General features: G+C 36.1%; 1 protein-coding gene across 15 annotated transcripts in view; it reads left to right on the forward strand.

Annotated features, from left to right (window-relative positions):
• CLOCK (clock circadian regulator) overlaps positions 1–22,767 on the forward strand; it is a 138,319-nt gene that overhangs the window by 16,417 nt on the left and 99,135 nt on the right. The window contains exon 3 of one of the 15 annotated variants that reach the window (XM_060109554.1): positions 22,382–22,585. The exons of the other annotated variants lie outside the window; for them this stretch is intronic. The gene's annotated coding sequence lies outside the window, so the exon portion shown is untranslated. The remainder of the gene's footprint in view (positions 1–22,381; positions 22,586–22,767) is intronic. 15 annotated transcript variants of the gene reach the window in all.

A 22,767-nucleotide genomic window follows, 5' to 3' on the forward strand; every position in this document is an offset into this window, starting at 1 on the left:
GATTAATACTGTAGAGGAAAACAAATCACGGGAGGGGGCTGGAGTGTTGGGGCGGGGACAGAGGGATTTATAATTTTTAATTGTGTGGACAGAAAGGTCTTCAGTGAGAAATTGATATTTAAGCAGACCTTAGTCTGCTCTATACCCTAATAATGAATCAACTAACAATTCAGAAGGAAAAGGGGAAAGAAGGTGGGAGCTTGAATAAGTGTGCTAAGTATGCTAGTTGCCCCCTGTGTAATAACTAGAAGTCCATAGCATTTAAAATCAACAAGTGTAGTAATAGAAGTATACCTAACAGCAGAAAGGTAGACCATAAGAGAGATCATGTTTTTGGTTGAAATCTGATGATGAGAAAGTGTAACATCTTAACATAGCTTATAGTAGAGAACTAATAGGTAACATGAAGAAATGGAAGACAGACTTCAATACATATGATATGATTATAAAAGTATTATTTTAATAAAAAACCTTATTAAAATAGCAGAACTATCTGTAAAATGTAAATATAGAGAGAAGATGGAATTAAATGAGACAAAGATGGGTATTTTGATTGTAAAGTTTATAATTTACAATGAAGAAATACCAAATATACCTGCAAAAATAGTAGAGCATTAATATTCAGAAAGGAAAAGTGATCCTGGAAAGTTGTTCAGAAAAACTTTACTGGTGGACTTTAATGGATCTCTCTTAGACCAAAGTGTATCAAGCGAACAAAAAATTAAGGCTATAGAACAACTAAATATTCCAATTAATAAGAAAAATTTGATGGATAAACTGAATCCTACCTTGAAAATAGAGACTATACCTTCTTTCCAAGCATTTATAGAACATATATAAAAATTGATTGTAGTACTAGATCATCAAGAAAACTTTTGTACATTCCTAAAGGTAGGAATAATTTAGAACTGCCCATCTAGTATGATAGCCACTAGCTACATCTAGCAATTTAAATTCATTAAAGTTGAGTAAAATTTAAAATGCAGTTTCTCAGTCTTACTAACTGCATATCAAGTGCTCAAATAGGATTGATTGCCATTGGAATGAGGAGAGAAGAAAGCAGACTGAAGACAGTATATGTGAACTAAATCTTCCTGTTTCATAGCAAGCAGTCAGTAGACATAATTTGAAGTTAGTCAAGAAATACAGACATGTTATATATAATTAGAGATAAATATAAAAACTACAGACAAATAGGTGAAAGTGAATGCTTCTAGCGAACAGGACTGCAGTTTTTTACTATTTGTTTTTTTAAACCATGTGCATGTATTACATCAATAATATGCAAGTTTTAAGAGACTAACAGGATATACAAACAAAATAAAAGCTTATAAACTGTCTTTGCACAATAGCTTCTTATCCAGTAAATGTTAAGTGTAACTTTATTCCTTTGCATAAAGTAAAAAATGCTGTAGTTTTTTTTGATAATTGATTAAAATTAATTTGTACTGAAAGTATTAAAAAAGTTTTTCAGGCACCAGTTGCCAGTCTTCTCTTCCATTTACAAATGAAGATAGCAGGCAGCTTTCTGTGACTTTGGGCATATACTTCTTATCTTTAATTAATGAAATAGTTAATTTGATTTCAGTAGTGAGTAAAAGATTCATATAAAATATTTGGAGTACTTTAAGATTTTAATCTAAATAAACATCTTTCAGACAACAAAAGGGCACTTACTTGGGTCAGGAAATAAAAATCAAAGCCTATACTCACAGCCCCTGAGGACTTATGATATATTTCAAAGGTAATTTCTCTTTAATTTCTAGGGAATATTTTAAATGTAAGTAAAGAGTGACATCTTTAACAAGGACATCTGGCAAATAACTATATGAAAATTTTACTGCTTATATAGTGAAGGTATTGGTTATTATTTAAGATGCCACTTTATATTGCTTTATTTATTCACAACCTGTTGCTGTAGTTATTATCTATTTTCAGAATATTATTACATCTTTTTGCAGATTCAGTATGAGAGAGGGACTATAGATAAGGTTTAGGGCAAAAGAGAAAGAAGTTTTGCCCAGTGATTTAATATTACTTGAAAACGTATATAGGCAGACTAGTTCACAGTGTCATTTGTTGAATGTGTATAATATTTGTTTTCCAGTTTCCCAAATTGACTGGCCCAGCCAGTTTTTACAGCTTGACACTCTGAAACTGTCAGTATATTGTAGTTTGATAATTCAAGTAACTTTACACATAAGAAAATTAAACGTATAGGGATTAAATCTAAACACTTAGCTTAGAGGAACAGCATTACACAGCAAATCATCAAAAAGACCGAAAGTAAATCCCCAGTGTAGTGGAAGATTTACGGAATATGGTGTTAGTAATTTATCTTTATAGCAATAAAGTCTTGGTCTCCAAATAGTTTTTCAACATTTAAAAATTCAGTATTTTAGAAATAATATTAAGATTTTTCTGCCTTGGAATGTAATTTACATCATTTTAATAATTAAAGATCTTTATGGTTATACTTAAATCAATTACAGAGTACTTGCTGAAGGTGTAGGAGATTGGGAACTTATCTACTGACTTCTAGACACAATCTAAAACTTTGCTTTTCAATAAATCTTTGACATTTTCTTGTTTGTCTTTGTTCTAAAACATTAATGCATGTTTTAAAAGATCCAATAGTAATGAAATGTTCTATAAATATGTGTGTCACTTAACCTAGGTTGTACTACATTGTGATTACCAACCCTAAAATAATTATTATAATCATATGGTTTACAGTATACATCAAGAGTCTAATGGCACCACTGGAACAATACCCAACCTGAAACAAGTGTTTATTCTATTCTTTCAACTCTCATCAAGCCATATTCCTGTACATGTTTAGAGGAGAGTATCTCTTCTTCCTTAGGCTAGGCTCACTCTGCCTCTCACTACCTTTTTTTTTGGGAAGGCCCTAACATTTTAAAATTCTCTAAAGATGTTACTAGTGAGTGCTTTCCATAGATATTATAAGAATAAAAATGAAAATATTGGGCCTCCCTGGTGGCGCAGTGGTTGAGAGTCCGCCTGCCGATGCAGGGGACGCGGGTTCGTGCCCCGATCCCGGAGGATCCCACATGCCGCGGAGCGGCTGGGCCCGCGAGCCATGGCCGCGGGGCCTGTGTGTCCGGAGCCTGTGCTCCGCAACGGGAGAGGCCACAGCAGTGAGAGGCCCGCGTACAGCAAAAAAAAAAAAAAAAAAAAAAAAAAAAATGAAAATATTATATTGCTAACATAAGTCATAGTTTCTAATTGTAGGGACTTTGTTTTGTTCAGTCATACAGCCCTGGTACCTAAAATGCCTGGCCATAGTATATACTCAGTATTTTTTGAGCATAGGTAAATGCAGAAACAACTGATGTATCCATATTTTTATGTATAATTACTTTATTCATATTTAGCAAATACTTTAACATTATTGTATATAACGATAGTCTTGCAATTTATCTTCCTATCTAAAAGAATATTTAGTTGTATATAATCCAGTTAGATTCTAAGCTCCTTAAGGAGTTTGAGATTAACTTTCACACCACTGGAATACTAAACTGTAAGTGGGAGTGATATTCCACATTATAACTTAGCTGCCCAAGTGTAAATTCTCTGGTTTGTGCCAGTTGAGAGTTCTCACTCATAATAGTCTACTAATCATCCACTTAAGAAAATTAATGCTCTGACAACTTTAGTTGGTCAAACACATTTTATTTAAGTAGTAAGATTTAAACCATATGTTCAAAACTTTATTTTTAAGTTTCTAAAATCTTTAATTATTAAAGATTAGCAGTAGTATGTGAGATTTCATCATCAGACCAAATTGGCAGCATAGGGATTCCTAACACTCATCCCTTGCCAAAACATCAATTTTGCTCCTGCAAACCCAGGTCCCATCTCTACCTAGTGTCTGTCAGCTCCAGTGGCCCCAGGCAGCTCCTGTGACTCCTCAGCTCCAGGTCATGAGAATCCAACAAACCCAGTCCCCTGATCCATTGTAGCACTAGCCAGCTCCTGTGGACCCAGGCTACAGGGTTACTTCGGTGCTGGTCAACTACTGTGGCACCAGGCCCTCAGCAGGCTCCTGACTCACCTCAGCACCAGCTGCCTTCCATGACCCTGGGCATCTTCCATAGCACCAGGCTACTGGCAGTTTCCCATGAACCCAGGTTATGGCACATCCCAGCACCAACTGCCTCTGTGGCCCCTGGTTCCAAATCAATGCCTGTGGATGCAGACTCCCAGCTGGGCTCAGCACCTGGCCAACTACCATGACCACAGGTCCCTGACACACCCCAGCTCAAGTCTGGCCCATGTGGAACTAGACTCCAGCCCGGCTTCTGTGGGCCCTGAATCAGGTCCTCCCTCTTGTACCCAGGCACCAGAATGGTCCCTGAATAGGCAAGCATCTGGCCTGCCCACCTGTTGACCCAGACACCACACCTGCCCACCCCATGGCTCCAGCAGTAAACTTGCTGTGGAAACCACCTTATGTGTCACCCAGAATCTCTGGATGGGCTGACTGGTGAAGGACTTTGCCTGCTGAAGCATGTTGTAAAGACTAGAAGAGGTGCCCATTTTCTCAAATGTGCAGACTCCAGTGTAAGCCACAAGGATCATGAATCATCAGGGAAACATGACACCATCAAAGGAAACTAACAAAATTCCAATGACTGCCCCTAAAGGAAGGAGATCTATGAACTGTCTGGCAAAGAATTGAGAATAATCCTCTTGAAGAAATTTACTGAACAGTTAAAGGAATACATAGAAGTAAATGAAAGTAGGAAAACAATGAGTGAACAAAATCAGAAGTTGAACAAAGAAATGGAAACCATTAGTAAAAAAAACAGAAATCCTAGAGTTGAAGAATACAATTACTGAACTGAAGATTTCTTAGAAATCTTCAACTGCAGATTTGACCAAGCAGAAGAAAGAAATAATGGATGAGGAGACAGGTCATTTGAAACCATCCAATCAGAGAAACGAAAAGAAAAGAGAATGAGAAAGCGTGAAGAAAGCCTGTATAAATAATGGAATGCCATTAAAAGAAACAATCTACTTGTTATTGGAATCCCAGAAGAGAAGAGAGGGAGAAAGAAGCATAAAGCTAATTTAAAGAAATAATGGCTGAGAAGTTCCCAAATCTGGGGAGAGATACGGATATCCAAGTTCATGAGGGTTGAAGCTAATAGATCACCCCAAAATTTCAACTGAAAATGATCTTCTCCAAGACATGTTATAATACAACTCTGTAAAATTCAGCACATTTTAAAAGCAGGAAGATAAAAAAAATTCTTCCCATATAAGGGAACCCCCCATAAGGCTATCAGCAGAATTATCAGCAGAAACTTTGCAGACCAGGAGTACGGGGGGTGATATATTCAAAGTGCTGAAATAAGAAAACTGCCAATCAAGAATACTTTACCCAGCAAAGTTGTTTTATATACATGAAGGAGAGATACTTTCCCAAACAAAATCTGAGGGTATTCATCACTACTAGATCTGCCTTATGAGAAATGGTGAAAGGAGTTCTTCAAGCTGAAAGCAAAGGATGCTAATTAGTAACATGAAAACATATGGACATATAAAACATACTGGTAAAGTTAAGTATATAATCAAATTCAGAATATTAGATATTATGAGAGTATTGAGAGTAACATGGTGGTTAAGTTAATCACTTAACTCTAATATAAAGGTTTAAAGGACAACTGTGTTAAAAGTAACTATAGCTACGGGACTTCCCTGGTGGCCCAGTGGCTAAGACTCCACGCTCCCAATACAAGGGGCCCAGGTTCAATCCCTGGTCAGGGAACTAGATCCCACATGCTGCAACTAAGAGTTCACATGCCTCAACTAAAGATCCCACATGCCGCAACTAAAGATCCCACATGTTGCAACTAAAGATCCTGCGTGCCACGAGGAAGATCCCACATGCTGCAACTCAGACCCAACACAGCCAAATAAATATTAAAAAAGGTAACTATAGCTACAGTAATTTGTTAATGGATGCACAATATTAAAAGAGGTAAATTGTGACATCAAAAGCATAAAGTAAAAGATTAGAGTTCTTGTATATGATCTAAGTTGTTAGCTTAAAGTAGACTGTTATAGCTAGAAGATGTTTTATATAAGCCTCATGATAATCATAAAACAAAACCTGCAGTAGATAGACAAAAGATAAAGAGAAGGGAGTCAAAGCATACCACTATGGAAAATCATCAGTTCACAAAGAAAGACATCACAAGATGGTGAAAGGAACAAGGGAACTACAAAACAGGCAGAAAACATTTAATAAAATGGCATGAGAAAGTTCTTACCTATCAATAATTACTTTAAATGTAAATGGATAAAATTTTCTAGTCAAAACTCATGGAGTAGCTGCCTGGATTAAAAAGCAAGATCAACTATATGCTGCCTATAAGAAACTCATTTCACCTTAAGGATACACGTAGGCTCAAAGGGAAGGAATGGAAAAAGATATTCCATGTGAATGGAAACCAAAGAAAGCAGGGGTAGCTAACCTTAGACAAAATAGACTTTAAATCAAAGACGATAACAAGGGGCGAAGACTGTCATTATACAATGAAAAAGGGATTGATTCATCAAGAGGATATAACAATTGCAGATATATATGCACCCAACATTGGAGCACCTAAAAATATTAAGCAAATATGAACAGATCTTAAGGGAGAAATTGACAACAATTAAGTAACAGTGGGGGACCTCAGTACCCCCACTTTCAGCAATGGATAGGTCATCTAGAAGAATGAAGGAAAACATTCCTGGACGTGAAATATACCTTAGACCAAATAGACCTAACACATATACAGAACATTCCACCCAACAGCAGCAGAATACGTATTCTCAAGTGTACATGGAAATTCTCCAGGACAGATCATATGTTAGGTCACAAAACAAGCCTTAGCAAACATAAGAAGATTGGTATTGTACCACCTATCTTTTCCATACAATGGTGTTAAACTTGAAATCAATAAGAGGAAAATTGAAAAATTAACAAGTGTGTGGAAATTAAATAACACACTCCTAAACAGCCAGTCAGTTAAAGAAGAAATCAAAAGGGAAATTTAAAAATACCTTGAAACAAACAAAAATGGAAATATAGCAAAACAGATGGTATGCGGCAAAAGCAGTTTAAGAGGGAATTTCATAGCAATAAATATCTAGATTCGGTGGGGGGGGAAGATCACAAGTAAGCAACCTAACTACACCTCAAGGAACTAGAAGGGAAAAGCCTGGGACCAGATGGCTTCACAGGAAAATACTCCAAAACATTTAAAGGAGTTAGCAGAAGGAAGGAAATAACAAAGATTAGCACAGAAATAAATGAAAGAGAGCAGGAAAACAATATAAAAGATAAATGAAACTAATGGCTGTTTTTTGTCCTTTTTTTTTTGAGAAGATTACATTGACAAATCTTTACCTGGATTAAGGAAAAAAGAAGACTCAAAATCAGAAACAGATGTAGAGAACAAACGTATGGACACCAAGGGGGGAAAGTGGCAGGGGGTGGTGGTGGGATGAATTGGGAGATTGGGACTGACATATATACACCAATATGTATAAAATAGATAACTAATAAAAGCCTGCTGTATAAAAAAATTTTTTTAATCAGAAATGAAAGAGGAGACATTACAACTGACACAACAGAAATACAAAGGAAAATACGAGACTACTATGAACAATCATGCCAACAAATTGCTTAATCTAGAAGAAATAGATAAATTCCTAGGAACATACAACCTACCAAGACTGAATCATGAAGAAGTAGAAAATTTGAACAGACCAATAATGGATAAGGAGATTGAAACAGTAACCAAAAGCCTTGCAGCAAAGAAGAGCCAGGACCAGTTGGTTTCACTGGTGAAACGTTCTACCAAACATTTAAAGAATACTTAACACCAATCCTTCCAAAAAATTGAAGAAGAAGGAACACTTGATACCAAAGCCAGATTAGCATACTACAAGAAAAGAAAACTACAGGCCAAAATCCTTGAGGAATATAGGTGCAAAAATTATCAACAAACTCTACTAGTAAACTGAATTCAGCAGCACATTAAAAGAATCAGACACCATGATCAAGTTAGTTTTATCCCTGGGATGCAGGGATGGTTCCGTATACACAAATCAATAAATGTGTACACCACATTACTAGAACGAAAGATAAAAAAACATATCAATTATTACTGAATAGATATTTTCTGCATATGTAATCTGTGAACAGAGGTAGTTTTTTGCTTCTTCCTTCCATATTTGGATGACTTCTTTTTTTCTTGCCTAATTGCTTTAGCTAGGACTTTGAGCACAATGTTGAATATAAGTGATGTGAGTAGGCATCCTTGATTTGTCCATAATCTTGGAAAAGCTTTCAGTTTTCATTGTTGAGTATGATGTTAGCTGTAACCATTTCATATATGGCTTTTATTATGTTGAGGTGGTTTACTTCTGTTTCTAGTTTAGTGTTTTTATTATGAAAGAGTGTTTAATTTTGTCAGATGCTTTTTCTTCATCAATTGAGGTGATATTTCCTTCCCCTTCATTCTGTTAATGTGGTATATGACACTGATTGATTTTCATGTTTTGAATCATCCTTGCATTCCACCTGATCATGGTATATAATCTATTTAATGTGCTATTGAATTTGGCTTGTTAGTATTTTGTTGAGGATTTTTGCATCATTATTCATCAGGAATATTATAGTCTGTAGTTTTCTTGTTGTGTCTTTTTCTGGTTTTTCTATCAGGATAATGCTGGCATCATGAAATTAGTTGGAAATATTCCATCCTATTTAATTATTTGGAAGAGTTCGAGGAGGATTGGTGTTAATTCTTCTTTAAATGTTTTGGAGAATTTTCCCATGAAGCCATCTGGTCCCAGACTTTTCTTTGTTGGGATCTTTTATTTCTTGATTAATTGACTTTAAATTATTCTCTTGATTCTTCTAAGATGAGGATTTAATTCACTTATGCTGTTATTAATCATATCTCTTCATCCCAAAGTTTGAAACATTGTAATTAGTTCTTTTATTAGTATCTTTGCAACTGTAAATAAAATGTTTCTTAGACATTATATTTTAAATCCCTACTGTGTAAGATAAGGATAGTAAGGCCTTTATCCATTTCTCCATCTTGTCTTTTCTACTCCTTCACTTCCATTTTACCTTTTCTTTTGTGTTTGACCAGGTTGATCACATAACATTTACGTTCTGTTATGTAATGAGATTTAAGACATTCAGTCTTTTTGGTAGGTTGATTCTAAAAGCTGAACAAAATAAATTACAGTTAATCACTGAGCTATTTATTTTCCATGGGTACAAAGTTATAATAATGGAACTCATAAAATATGTGATATCAAGGTAAGGTTGGTTATCTTTACTTACAGCTCATAAGTTTTTTTCACAGTCATGCCACTAGTTTGCCTTATATTCTGACTTTATATTCTGATTAGTTTGCTTAATATTGTTCATCTTTCCCCCCTACAGTCTGTAATTGCCTTTTTCTCCTTGGTCAAAATGTTTCCTGCTTGAATCACAATATCTGTTATTTGTTAGATGGAATCCCTGGTTTTCCTGGAGACATCCCTTTTAGAGTTGTCCTGCTTTCTCCTTCAGTCTTCATGGGTTGGAAGCCTGCTGTATTTCTGTCATTCTGAGATACTCCCTTCACTGCATTTCTGGGTTAGACTTACTGTTTCTTAGATATCGCATCTTTGTCTTTTATGGCATTCTCCTTTTTGATGGAGTATATTCTAAATTAACTTCAGTATACAGGGTACTTAAGATGTAAACATTCTTGCATGCCTGAACATGGCATTTTCGCCTCGTTCATAATTGCTTGATAGTTTGTCTGGGTGTAGAAATTTAGATTCAGATTAAATTCCTTTAGAATTTATGGGTTTTGCTCTGTTGTGTTTAGATCAAGATGGTAGGAAGTCTGGTGCTACTCTTGAGTCTTGTTACTTTTTAATGACCCTTTCCCCTTGTCTTTGGAAGCTTTAGTATCTTACCTTTGTCTTTGTAGTTCTGGAATTTTATAGTTAGATGTCTAGGTATGAGTTGTTCTTATTATTCTATCTGAACTCTCTGGGGTAGGTAGGCCCTTTCAGTTGAAATGCAGATGTCTCCCTCCAGGTATGGGAAATGTTCTCCATTATTTTTTTGGTAATAGTTTTTGGTTTTCTATGTTCTCCCACTTTGGAATGCTCACCAGCAGAATTTTGGCTTTCTGGTTTGATCCTTATGTCTTTTATCTCTTCTCATGTTTTCTGTCATTGCCTTTTTATTCTATATTCTGACAGATTTCTTCAACTATATGTTCCTACTTTTCTGTGAATGTCTGTAACCAGATTGTAAGTATTCCAGTAACTTTGCTTACTTTTTGTTCATATCATTTCAAGAGGCAAAATGGTATAGTAGTTAAAAGCATATACAATGGAACTAGACTGCCAGACTGTGTGAGTTAAGATCCCAGCTCCACCACTTAATAACCATGTGACCTTGGGTAAGTTATTTAACCTCTCTGTGCTCAGTTTCTGAACTATAAAATGAGGATAATAACTACTTTGTGGGCAAAGGAGTTCATATTTGTAAAGCATTTACAACAGTTCTTGGTGTAGTAAAATCTGTGTCATTGTTTGTTAAATATGTAGCATTCTGTTTTTGTTGTATTGAATGCAGTGTCTTTAGGAGTATCTTAAAGATATTTTGTTTTTTATCCTTTTCTTCTGTACCCTGAATAATGTATGAGTCTTCTGGGGTTAGTTGATCTACTTATTTATTTTAGTCTTTTTCTAGCTGCGGTTTTTCCTCATATGACTAGAAATTATTATTGTTGATTCATGTATATTGCTACAGGATTATCTTGATTATTTTAGGTAGCTACGGTGGGGTTTTTTTCTCATTGTATAGGTGGATTTTTTTTCCAATTGCCATCTCTGTTTGAAAAGACTGGTTGGTAATTCTTTGTACATAGATGGAGTGTCTTGTCTGCTGGCAAGTTTAGGTTTAGAGCCTAAGAGCAGGGAACCTATTGCTATTTTCAGGAGCTTTCTGGTTGTCATATTGACATGAGCTCTGTGGACACTAACATCCATATAGTTTCTTTCTGAGCAGTTTGCTAAATTTCTGCTGGATTTCTTTAGAAAAGAGTGGTGCAGTTTGGGGCCTAGGGGTGATGCTGGGCCTTGCTTAGCCAGGGAAGGGGTACAGAGAAAGGAGAACAGGTAAAGCTTTTTCCTAGGTCACTTGTATTCAGCCTCTGTACCTGCTAACTCTAGAGCCTAGAGTCTTAGGACAGTTGACTCAGAACTCCACTGTAGTCCCTTTATGTGTGAATTTTGCATGTGCTTAACCTGTTAATGCACTTGGATCTGCTTTCTTCTCTCCAGAAATCTACTGTATCATTTCATCTCTTCATAACTTCCTTCTCCATTGTTTTCATTGTTTTATAGATATTACTTTTTGTTCTTCTGTGCTGTCTTAGCAGTAGGCTTTCCAAAGGGAAGAGAGGCAAAACTGAGTGTTTGTCATCATTATCTCTTTAATTCTCCAGGTTTTCTTGAAAGGAAGGAAGGGAGGGAGGGAAGAGAAGGAAAGAAATTGTCACTTCACCCCTAAGTAATTCTATGTTTCTTTAAAAAATAAGGATATTTTCTTACATAAACTCAATATCATTACTACATCTAGCCAAATTAACCATAATTTCTTAATATCATATAATGCATAGTCCTTATTCAGATTTTTTCAATTGTTTCAAAAATACTTTTTGATATTGTCTGAATCAGGATTCAAATGAGGTATTAACAATTGGTTGTAATGTTTCTTGAGTTCTTTTTTTTTTTTTTTTGGCGGTACGTGGGCCTCTCACCATTGTGGCCTCTCCCTTCGCGGAGCACAGGCTCTGGACGCGCAGGCCCAGCAGCCATGGCACACGGACCCAGCCGCTCCGCGGCACGCGGGATCCTCCCAGACTGGGGCACGAACCCACGTCCCCTGCGTCAGCAGGCGGACTTCCAACCACTGCACCACCAGGGAAGCCCTTGAGTCCTTTTTTTTTAAGAATACAATTTATTTGGAAGAAGAGTGATATCAGTTTGTAGATCACCTTTGATAGAAAATGTTTGCCACAGGGTATTACACAGTAATGCTCCAATTTCTTAACGATGAAAAATCTTCCTCAAATAACACATACTTTGTTGTAATGGAAAACATATACAACAGTATACAGATAAGAATAATCTACTGATCACCCAGCTTTAATAACTATCAACTCAGAACCTGTCTTGTTTCGTCCATACCCTCACCCATGTACCCTCTCCTAAAGCTATTTGAAGCATATTCCACATATAATTCATTGTAAATATTTCTAAATGTAAATGTAAATATTTCTGAAACTCAAGGCTCTGAGTCTTTTTAAAATTTAGGACAGTTGACAACCCCCCACCCGCTTTTCCCTTTTTTCCCTCCATGTTGAAGAAACTAGGTCAGTTGTTCTGTATAATATTTCACATTCTAGATTTATCTGATTGCTTCTTCCTGATGTCATTTTACTTATTCCTTTTCTGTATTTAAAATGAAAGTTTGATCTAAAGCACTGTTTCTCAACCTTTTTTTTCTTTTTTCTTTTTCTTTTACTCCTTTAAAGGCCCTTTTTAGACATTTTTTTTCCTTTATTGTCTGCTCTCTGAAACCCAAGAATAGATATAGCACTGTGCTTTGGAGGGCAAGAAACCATTTTAATATACTACTGTTGAAGATATTTTTCACCCCTGGGTGTGACATTGCTACTGTTAAGAATATATGATATAAAGGTTTGATAGATTCCAGCATGACTCTTTTACACAAGAACATTTTATAAGTAGTACTATGTAATACATATTTCATTACATTGGGAGGTACATAATGTCTGTCTCACTTTTGGAGATGGTAAGGTTGATCAGTTGCACTCATTTGGTGACAGCATGATCTGTTGTGCAATTCACTATCACTTTTTCTCCTCATGGCTTTAAAATCCATTGATGATTGTTGCCCATCTATTTATGTAATTTCTTTTTGTTCTTATTAGCTAAAATTCTTTGAAGGACTACCCCTCACCAATTAGGTCTCTTTGGTTACCTTCAAATATAGTTTGATAAGACAGCCAAGAAAAATGCTTTATCAATTACCTTTTACTTACCAATTTTTGATTAACCCTTAGCATACCATCAGTATCCATTGGATTTAATTCTAGACTTTTTGATTTTTTAAGCATTCCAACTATTTATAAGAACTAGTATTTCATGATTATTATTCTTTGAGGTCTCCTAAAGAACAAAACAAAATGTACTTTAAAAAAATTGAATAAATCTCTGTCTTTCATTAATTATATTCTCTTACCTTTAAACATTGTGTGTTTCAACATTTTAAGATTTCTTTTATCATGACTCACCAGTTATTGCTATCTTTCCTTAAAAGATAACATGAAAATAGAAGAATAATGGAATCGTGTAGAAGGGTCATAGAATATGGAAAAGTTTGTCGCTATTGCATCATGTTTTTCAGTCTGATTTTTGTATTGCCCAAGTTATTGCATCATCTTTCAAGAAGTTATTAAAGAAGCCTGGAGACACTATTTTTGTAGGCTGCTTTTAGTTTTCATTGAACACAGTTGAGAATTCAGAAACTTTCATTTCTGCCCATAATGGCAAAGAGAAGAAAAATCACAGCAGAAGATGTTTCACATCTCTTTGACAAATCAGCTGCTGAGTGCAAAGAGAAATTGCAGCACTCCAGGCTCTACACTTGCATTATCCAATAGAAATATAATGTGAACCACAAATGAAGCCACATGCATTATTTAAAATTTACCTTAAAAAAGTAAGCAAAGAAAATGGTGTCATTGAGTCTGAAGTCAGGGAGCCAGATTCCTCCAGCTTCGTTTTTCTTTCTCAAGATTGCTTTGGCTATTTGGGGTCTTTTGTGTCTCCATAAAAATTTAAAGATTTTTTTGTTCTAGTTCTGTGAAAAATTGCTGATTTGATAGGGATTGCATTGAATCTGTAGACTGCCTTGGGTAGTGTAGTCATTTTGAAAATATTGATTCTTCCAATCCAAGAACATGGTATTTATTTCCATCTGTTTGAGTCGTCTTTGATTTCTTTCATCAGTGTCTTATACTTTTCAGAGTACAGGTCTTTTGTCTCCTTAGGTAGGTTTATTTGTAGGTATTTTATTCTTTTTGGTGTGATGGTAAATGGGATTGTTTCTTGAATTTCTCTTTCTGATCTTTCGTTGTTAGTGTATAGAAATACAACAGATTTCTATGTATTAATTTTGTAACCTGCAGCTTTACCAAATTCATTGATGAGCTCTAGTAGTCTTTTTTGTAGCATCTTCAGGATTTTCTATGTACAGTATCATGTCATCTGCAAACAGTGACAGTTTAACTTCTTCTTTTCCAGTTTGGATTCCTTCTATTTCTTCTTCTCTGATTGCCATAGCTAGGACTTCCAAAACTATGTTGAATAAAAGTGGCAAGAGGGGACATCATCCTTGTCTTGTTTCTGATCTTAGAGGGAATGCTTTTAACCATTGGGTATCATGTTAGCTGTAGGTTTGTCGTATATGGCCTTTATTATGTTGAGGCATGTTCCCCATGTGTCCACTTTCTGGAGAGTTTTTGTCATAAATGGGTGTTGAACTTTGTCAAAAGCTTTTCCTGCATCTAGTGAGATCATATGGTGTTTTTTTTTTTTTTTGCGGTACGCGGGCCTCTCACTGTTGTGGCCTCTCCCGTTGCGGAGCACAGGCTCTGGATGCGCAGGCTCAGCGGCCATGGCTCACAGGCCCAGCCGCTCTGCGGCATGTGGGATCTTCCTGGACCGGGGCACAAACCCATGTCCCCTGCATCGGCAGGCAGACTCTCAACCACTGTGCCACCAGGGAAGCCCCTGATCATATGGTTTTTGTTCTTCAGTTTGTTGATGTGGTGTATCACATTGATTGATTTGTGCATACTGAAAAATCCTTGCTTCCCTGGGATAAATCCCACTTGATCATGGTGTATGATCCTTTTAATGTATTGCTGGATTCAGATTGCTAGTACTTTGTTGAGGATACTTGCATCTATGTCCATTAGTGATATTGGCCTGTAATTTCCTTTTTTTGTGGTGTCTTTGTCTGGTTTTGGTATCAGGGTGATGGTGGCCTCATAGAGTGTGAGAGTTTTCCTTCCTCTGCAGTTTTTTTGGAACAGTTTCAGAAGGATAGGTGTTAGCTCTTCTGTAAATGTTTGATAGAATTCACCCGTGAAGCCATCTGGTCCTGGACTCTTGTTTGTTGGGAGTTTTTACTCACAGTTTCAACTTCAATACTTGTGATTGGTCTGTCCATTTTTTCTGTTTCTTCCTGGTTCAGTCTTGGGAGATCGTACCTTCTAAGAATTTGTCATTTCTTCCAGGTTGTTCGTTTTATTGGCATACAGTTGCTTGTAGTAGTCTCTTATGATTCTTCTTATTTCTGTAGTGTCAGGTGTAACTTCTCCTTTTTCATTTCTAATTTTATTGATTTCAGTCTTCTCCCTTTTTTTTCTTAATGAGTCTAGCCAAAGGTTTATCAATTTTGTTTATCTTTTCAAAGAATCAGCTTTTAGTTTCATTGATCTTTGCTATTGTTATCTTTGTCTCTGTTTCATTTATTTCTGCTCTGGTCTGTATGATTTCTTTCCTTCTACTAACTTTAGGTTTTGCTTGTTCTTTCTCTCTTTGCTTTAGATGTAAAGTTAGGTTGTTTATTTGAGACTTTTCTTGTTTCCTGGGGTAAGATTGTATTGCTATAAACCTCCCTCTTAGAACTGCTTTTTCTGCATTGCATAGGTTTTGGATAATTGTGCTTTCATTTTCATTTGTCTCTAGCTATTTTTTGATTTCCTTTTTGATTTCTTCAGTAATCCATTGGTTGTTTAGTAGCATATTGTTTAGTAGCCTCCACGTGTTTGTGTTTTTTTACAGTTTATACTACAAAGCCATAGTCATCAAAACAGTATGGTACTGGCACAAAAATAGAAATATAGATCAATGGAACAGGATAGAAAGCCCAGAAATAAACCCATGGACCTCTGGTCAATTAATCTCTCACAGAGAAGGCAAGACTATACAATGGAGGAAAGACAAGTCTCTTCAATAAATGGTGCTGTGAAAACTGGACAGCTACATGTAAAAAAAATGAAATTAGAACATTCTCTAATACCATACACAAAAATAAACTCAAAATGGATTAAAGACCTAAATGTGAGACTGGACACTATAAAACTCTTAGAGGAAAACATAGGCAGAACACTCTCTGACATAAATCACAGCAATATCTTTTTCAGTCCATCTCCCAGAGTAATGGAAATAAAAACAAAAGAATGGGACCTAATTAAACTCAAAAGCTTTTGCACCACGAAGAAAACCATAAACAAAACAAAAAGATAACCCACAGAATGGGAGAAAATATTTGCAAATAGTGTGACTGACAAGGGATTAGTTTCCAAAGTTTACAAACAGGTTTTGCAGCTCAGTATCAAAAAAAAAACAATGTAATCAAAAACTGGACAGAAGACCTAAATAGACATTTCTCCATAGAAGACATACAGACGACCAGGAGGCACATGAAAAGATGTTCAACATTGTTAATGCACATCCAAACTGCAATGAGATATCATCTCACACCAGTCAAAATGGCTATCATCAAAAAATTCACAAACAGAAAATGCTGGAGAGTGTGTGGAGAGAAGGGAACCCTCCTACACTGTTGGTGGCAGTGTAAATTGGTGCGGTCACTATGAAGGACAGTATGGCAGTTCCTAAGAAACTAAAAATAGAGCTACCATATAATCATGCAATCCCACTCCTGGGCATAATACCTGGAGGAAAACATGGTCTGAAAGGATACATGTACCCCAATGTTCATTGCAATGCTGTTTACAATAGCCAAGACATGGAAGCAACCTAAGTGTCCAGCAACAGATGAATGGATAAAGAAGAAGTGGTATATATATAATGGAATATTACTCAGCCATTAAAAAGAATGAAATAATGACATTTGCAGCAACATGGATGGACCTAGAGATTGTTGTACTGAGTGAAGTAAGTCAGAGAAAGAAAAATACTGTGTGATATTGTTTATATGTGGAATCTAAAAAAAAATTGTACAAATGAACTTACAAAATAGGAACAGACTCACAGACTTAGAGAATGAACTTATGGTTACCAGGGGGGAAGTAGAGGGGAGAGGGATAGTTGGGGAATTTGGAATTGACATGTACACACTGTTATATTTAAAATGGATAACCAACAAGGACCTACTGTGTAGCACAAGGAACTCTGCTCAATATTCTGTAACAACCTAATTGGGAAAAAAATTTGAAAAAGAATAGATACATATATATGTATAACTGAATCACTTTGTTGTACACCTGAAACTAATGCAACATTGTTAATCAACTATACTCCAATATAAAATAAAAAGTAAAAAAAAAAAAAGAAAACAGTGTCATTGAGGAAAGCAAGAAATTCCTTTTAGGAATTCACACTCTGGGGGACAAACTTTGATGGATTGCTTCTGTCTCTTCTTTGGTCCCAGTCAGATAAATTCTTCTCCCTTCCTCATCTCCTCTGCATTCACCCCAAAGAGGCCATGTTTCTCATGGCTCTGCGTAACTGGGTAACGTACTACCTTGGGTTTGCTTTGTCTCCTTATATGTCTTTCTTCCCTTTCACTTATTCATATCCAGGCATTGAACCCTCCCTTTCCAAAGTGTCAGTTTGTCCCTATGCCTCAGGCTCTCTTTTTGAGGTGTAACAGTGGCTTCCAAATTTCTTTGACCACAGCCTATAGTAAGAAATATGTTTTATGTTGTGACCCAGTACCCACACACTCAATAAACACATACCTGAAACAACAGTTTCAGGAAATATCCTAACCATTACTAGGTGTCCTGTACTTTGACTTTTTTTTCTATTTCATTTCATTTTAAAAAATGCTTGTTATAACCCCTGTATTGCTGGACCAAAGTGTAGGAACATTTATAATTTTGTTAATATATTGATATATTGTCCTCCATAAGTCAGCACCTATTTCTACTCCCACCAGCAGTGCATGAGTGTAATGCCAAAACTGATATTATAAATGCTTTGAAAATTCTGCCTTTAGAGTATGTGACTCATCAATGTCCTCAAACTTGTTCCACTCCTGTCTTGCCTGGGGATAGAGTATCTTGTGCATTAACTCAGCTCCTTTTTCAGTGGTAGTGGGAGAGCAAAAAAGAAGCCTGTGGGTTAGTTGAACACTTTAGGATTCCATCCTGATTTATTTATAATGTTTCGATTGTATCTCTTTGGATAGCTTTTTTGTGGTTGTTCTAGGTACTTTATGTATAGGTAACTTATTACAGCCTACTGGTTAACTCCCTTTACCCACCCCCTCCATTTCTAATGTGATTGCCTTTTATATTTGCTCTCTATATATTGAGAACCGTATCACACAGTGTTAATAATTTTTGTTTAAATCATCAAAAATAATATAGAAGACTTAGGAGAAGAAAAAGGCTATTGTATCTACCCATATTCTTCCTCTTTCCAGTTTTTCCCTCCTGATTTTCCAGTATTCCTTCTTTTATCATTTCCTTTCTGTTGAGAAGAACTTCCTATAGTCATTCCTTTTTTTAGGGCACGTCTACTGATGACAAATTCTCTTGGTTTTCTGTCATTTGTGGATATTTTAATCTCCCTCTCTTTCCTGAAGGATATTTTGTCTGGATATAGAAATCTGGGTTGGCAGTTCCTTTCTTTCAATACTTGAAGAATGCTTCTGGGCATCAAAAATATGAATAGAAATTGAAATTCAGAATGTTTACTATGACCATAATGGTCTAAGTGTTAACAGAAAAACTTTTTTTGGAATTATAATTACTACAAGTATAACATAAATGTATTATTGATTTTATTATTAAACAATTACTAAATGTAAATGTATCTTTTCAGAGGGTACTTTTCTTTTCATGGAATTTATGTATCCATAGATGAATATTATGTATATGTTAGAATGAGACTGGTTTCCGTAGAAATTAATAGTAAAAAGAAAAGATGTTGGGTCACTAATAAGTGTGAAGTTTACAAAACACTTATGCTTTTGTTAAGCATATCATTTATAGTAGGATTTACAGTATATTCCTGCTAAACTAATCTATATGTAATATGTCCATATAGGAATGAAAAACAAGCAGAGAAATCGGTGGAATGTGACAGTGTAAAGACTTGTCCCAGTTTTTAAAAAAAATATGGATTTACTGTGTGCAGTATTCTTTTCATAAAAGTTAATAAAAATGTTTCTCCATAAATGTTCAAGAAAATATAAAACATTAACTTAACTTTGGTGTGTGTTACGTTTACTTGAAGATATGATGTTAACTGAAGTAAGGGGTCTTTTCATCTCTTTGAAATCATGTAAAATATCTTCACGTCACAGACACAAGACACAGGTGATTGATAGAATGTACTAATTTCTTTCTCATTTCTCTGAGAATGGTGAAAGTACAGATCTTGAATTCTAATTTAAGATGCTTCCCAGATCTTGAGTTCTAAATAATTCTATATAAATTATGTAAGGAGTGTGGCCACAAGCTTTTAACCCGGATGAACTAAGTTCTAGCTGTCTTCAATATTTATCATCACTGTTTTCATTGGATTCTCTCTCAGGTGAGCTTCTTAATCAGAAGGTTTTTTTAATTCTCACATCCTGCAGTTTTAACAGTGCATTGGGGCCAGGCCAGAATATCTGCTTTTTAATGTCATGTATTGTTCTTAACAGAGGTGTATGGGACAGGGAAAAACAAGACCACCTTGGATATATGGTACTTCTATTAGAGGATACTCCCTTGATATCAATATTTAAAATTATTCCTTTGGTGTTCTGGATGTTTCTACAGGGAAATACATTGTAGTGAATTTTAGATGTGTAAGAGATACATCTTTCTCTTTTGAACTGGAACTGGAAGAAGGAAGATATAAAATACACTGTAGGAAAGGAGAAAGCAGTATGATGCTCTGACCTTGATATTAGTTCTAGTAGCTGGTTGGTAATTATAGACATGAGGGATTTGGAAACTGATTCCCTAAAACCATCTGGTCCCTAGTGTGAAGACTGCTGGATTAAGGTATAATCTTTCTTCACTAGATTATAGTCTTGAATCCTCTACTGTGTAATATTCATCTGCTTTTTATCTTTATAACTGTTTTGAGTCCCTTAAGGACCTTCATCATTGTGGGCTGATTACCGGTACTTTGCTGTGCTATCTTCTCTCTTTTTCATTCTTCACGAGTGTGTTCCTCAGTGGAACAGATTTTTTTTTTTAATTGTTATACTTGACATACAACATTAGTTTCAGGTATACAACGTGGTGATGAGATATTTTTATACGTTATGAAATAATCAGAACAAGTCCACTTACCTTCTGTCACTATACAAAGTTGTTACTGTATTACTGACTGTATTCCCATTACATTCCCTTGACTTAGTTTATAGCTGGAAGTTTTATACCACTTAATCCCCTTCACCTGTTTCATCCGTCGTTCTCTTCTCCCAGCAGTTTGTGCTCTCTATCTGAGTCTTTTTCTGTTCTGTTTCATTTGTTTATTTTTCTTGTTTTTTGGATTCCTCATATGAGTGAAATAATTCAGTATTGGTATTATTATTATTATTATTTTTAACATCTTTATTGCAGTATAATTGCTCCACAATGGTGCGTTACTTTCTGCCCCATAACAAAGTGAATCAGCTATACATATACATATATCCCCACATCTCCTCCCTCCTGCATCTCGCTCCCACCCTCCCCATCCCACCCCTCTAGGTGGTCACAAAGCACCAAGCTGATCTCCCTGTGCTATGCGGCTGCTTCCCACTAGCTATCTATTTTACATTTGGTCGTGTATATATGTCCATGCTACTCTCTCACTTTGTCCCAGCTTACCCTTTCCACTCCCTGTGTCCTCAAGTCCATTCTCTACATCTGCGTCTTTATTCTTGTCCTGCCCCTAGGTTCTTCATAACCATTTTTTTTTCTTTTTGTCTGACTTACTTCACTTAGCATGATATCCTCAAGGTCCATCCACGTTGTTGTAAATGGCAGGATTTAATTCTTTTTTATGGTAGAGTATGATTCATGTGTGTGTGTATGTGTGTGTGTGTGTTTTGTGTATACACCACATCTTTGTTATCTGTTTATCTATTGAAGGACACTTAGGTTGCTTCTGTATCTTGGGTATTGTAAATAATGCTGCAGTGAACATAGGGATACATACATCTTTTCAAATTAGTGTTTTTGTTTTCTTTGGATAGATACCCAGAAGTGGAATTGCTGGATCATATTGTAGTTCTATTTTCAGTTTTTGGAGGAACCTCTATACTGTTTTCCATAATGGCTGCACCAATTTACATTCCCACCAACAGTGCATGAGGGTTCCCTTTTTTTTTTGCGATACACGGGCCTCTCACTGTTGTGGCCTCTCCCGTTACGGAGCACAGGCTCTGGACGTGCAGGCTCAACGGCCATGGCTCACGGGCCCAGCCGCTCCGCGGCATGTGGGATCCTCCTGGACCGGGGCACGAACCCATGTCCCCTGCATCAGCAGGCGCACTCTCAACCACTGCGCCACCAGGGAAGCCCGCGGGTTCCCTTTTTTAGTGGAGCAGTTTTTTATTCTTCCTCTTCCTCCTTTAACATGTATATATATTTTTTATTCACAGTCCACTCCCCTCAGGTTTCAATTTTCCTCTGTGCATCAGATTTTGTCTGTATGGTTGTTGATTCTTCATTCATTCAAAAAACTTAGGATATATTACAAAAACATAATTGCCAATTAATTGTATTTCAATGACTAAAACTCCATGAGGGCAGGAATTTGATGTGTTTTTCCCCTAATCATTGGGTATGTTAGAACCTATCATAGCAAGTGAATGAATGAGCATGAAACAAAATTTCCACCTCTTTCCCTAACAGAGAAATAACCAAAGTAATGTTGTAAAGTCTTTTGTTTTTGTTAATTAATCTTTAAAATAGTACTTTTCTGATTTAACGGTAATTAAAATGCTTTTAATATTGTGGTAAGAAGTATCATTAACATTTCTGATAATTTTAATTGTTAATAAAAATTAATGACCATGATTGGGCTATTTCATAAAACCATACTGGAAATAAAGGCTTATAAAAGCACCTACCTCATAGGGATGTTGTGAGGATTGAATTAGTTAATACATGTAAAGCACTTAGAACTGGACTTCACACATAGTAAAATGCTTGGCAACTATTAATTTGTAACTAAGAATGGTGCTGAAACTGACTTCTTCCCCATCATTTTGCAGGAGGGCCCCTGATGGTCAGTTGATCAATTCATCCATTCATAGGGAGGCTGGCAGTTTTCCCTCAGGCCTTTGCAAAAGCCCCCTGAAAGGATCATCCTCCACAGGACTTTGACTCACCTTCCTTCCCAGGGGTCAACCTCTAAGACCCTTGAGGCTAGGGGACTGGGAAGAGCTTCAGAATGGCTAATATATTGCAGTCAAGTGGTGAGAGTTTAAAATGGTCTCTGCCTGTTAGCCCTGTGTGACTGAGTGACGCAGGGCAAGTTGCTTCACTTCTTACTTTCCTCCCTTGTGCATCTCATCTCAGAGAATGACCTTCTCATCAACTCTGAGCAGCCATACTAGATTTCTTTTACTTGCACACAAATGCTATATCCTCTCCTACA

Source organism: Mesoplodon densirostris, chromosome 1 (assembly GCF_025265405.1).
Source record: "Mesoplodon densirostris isolate mMesDen1 chromosome 1, mMesDen1 primary haplotype, whole genome shotgun sequence".
NCBI lineage: Eukaryota > Metazoa > Chordata > Mammalia > Artiodactyla > Ziphiidae > Mesoplodon > Mesoplodon densirostris.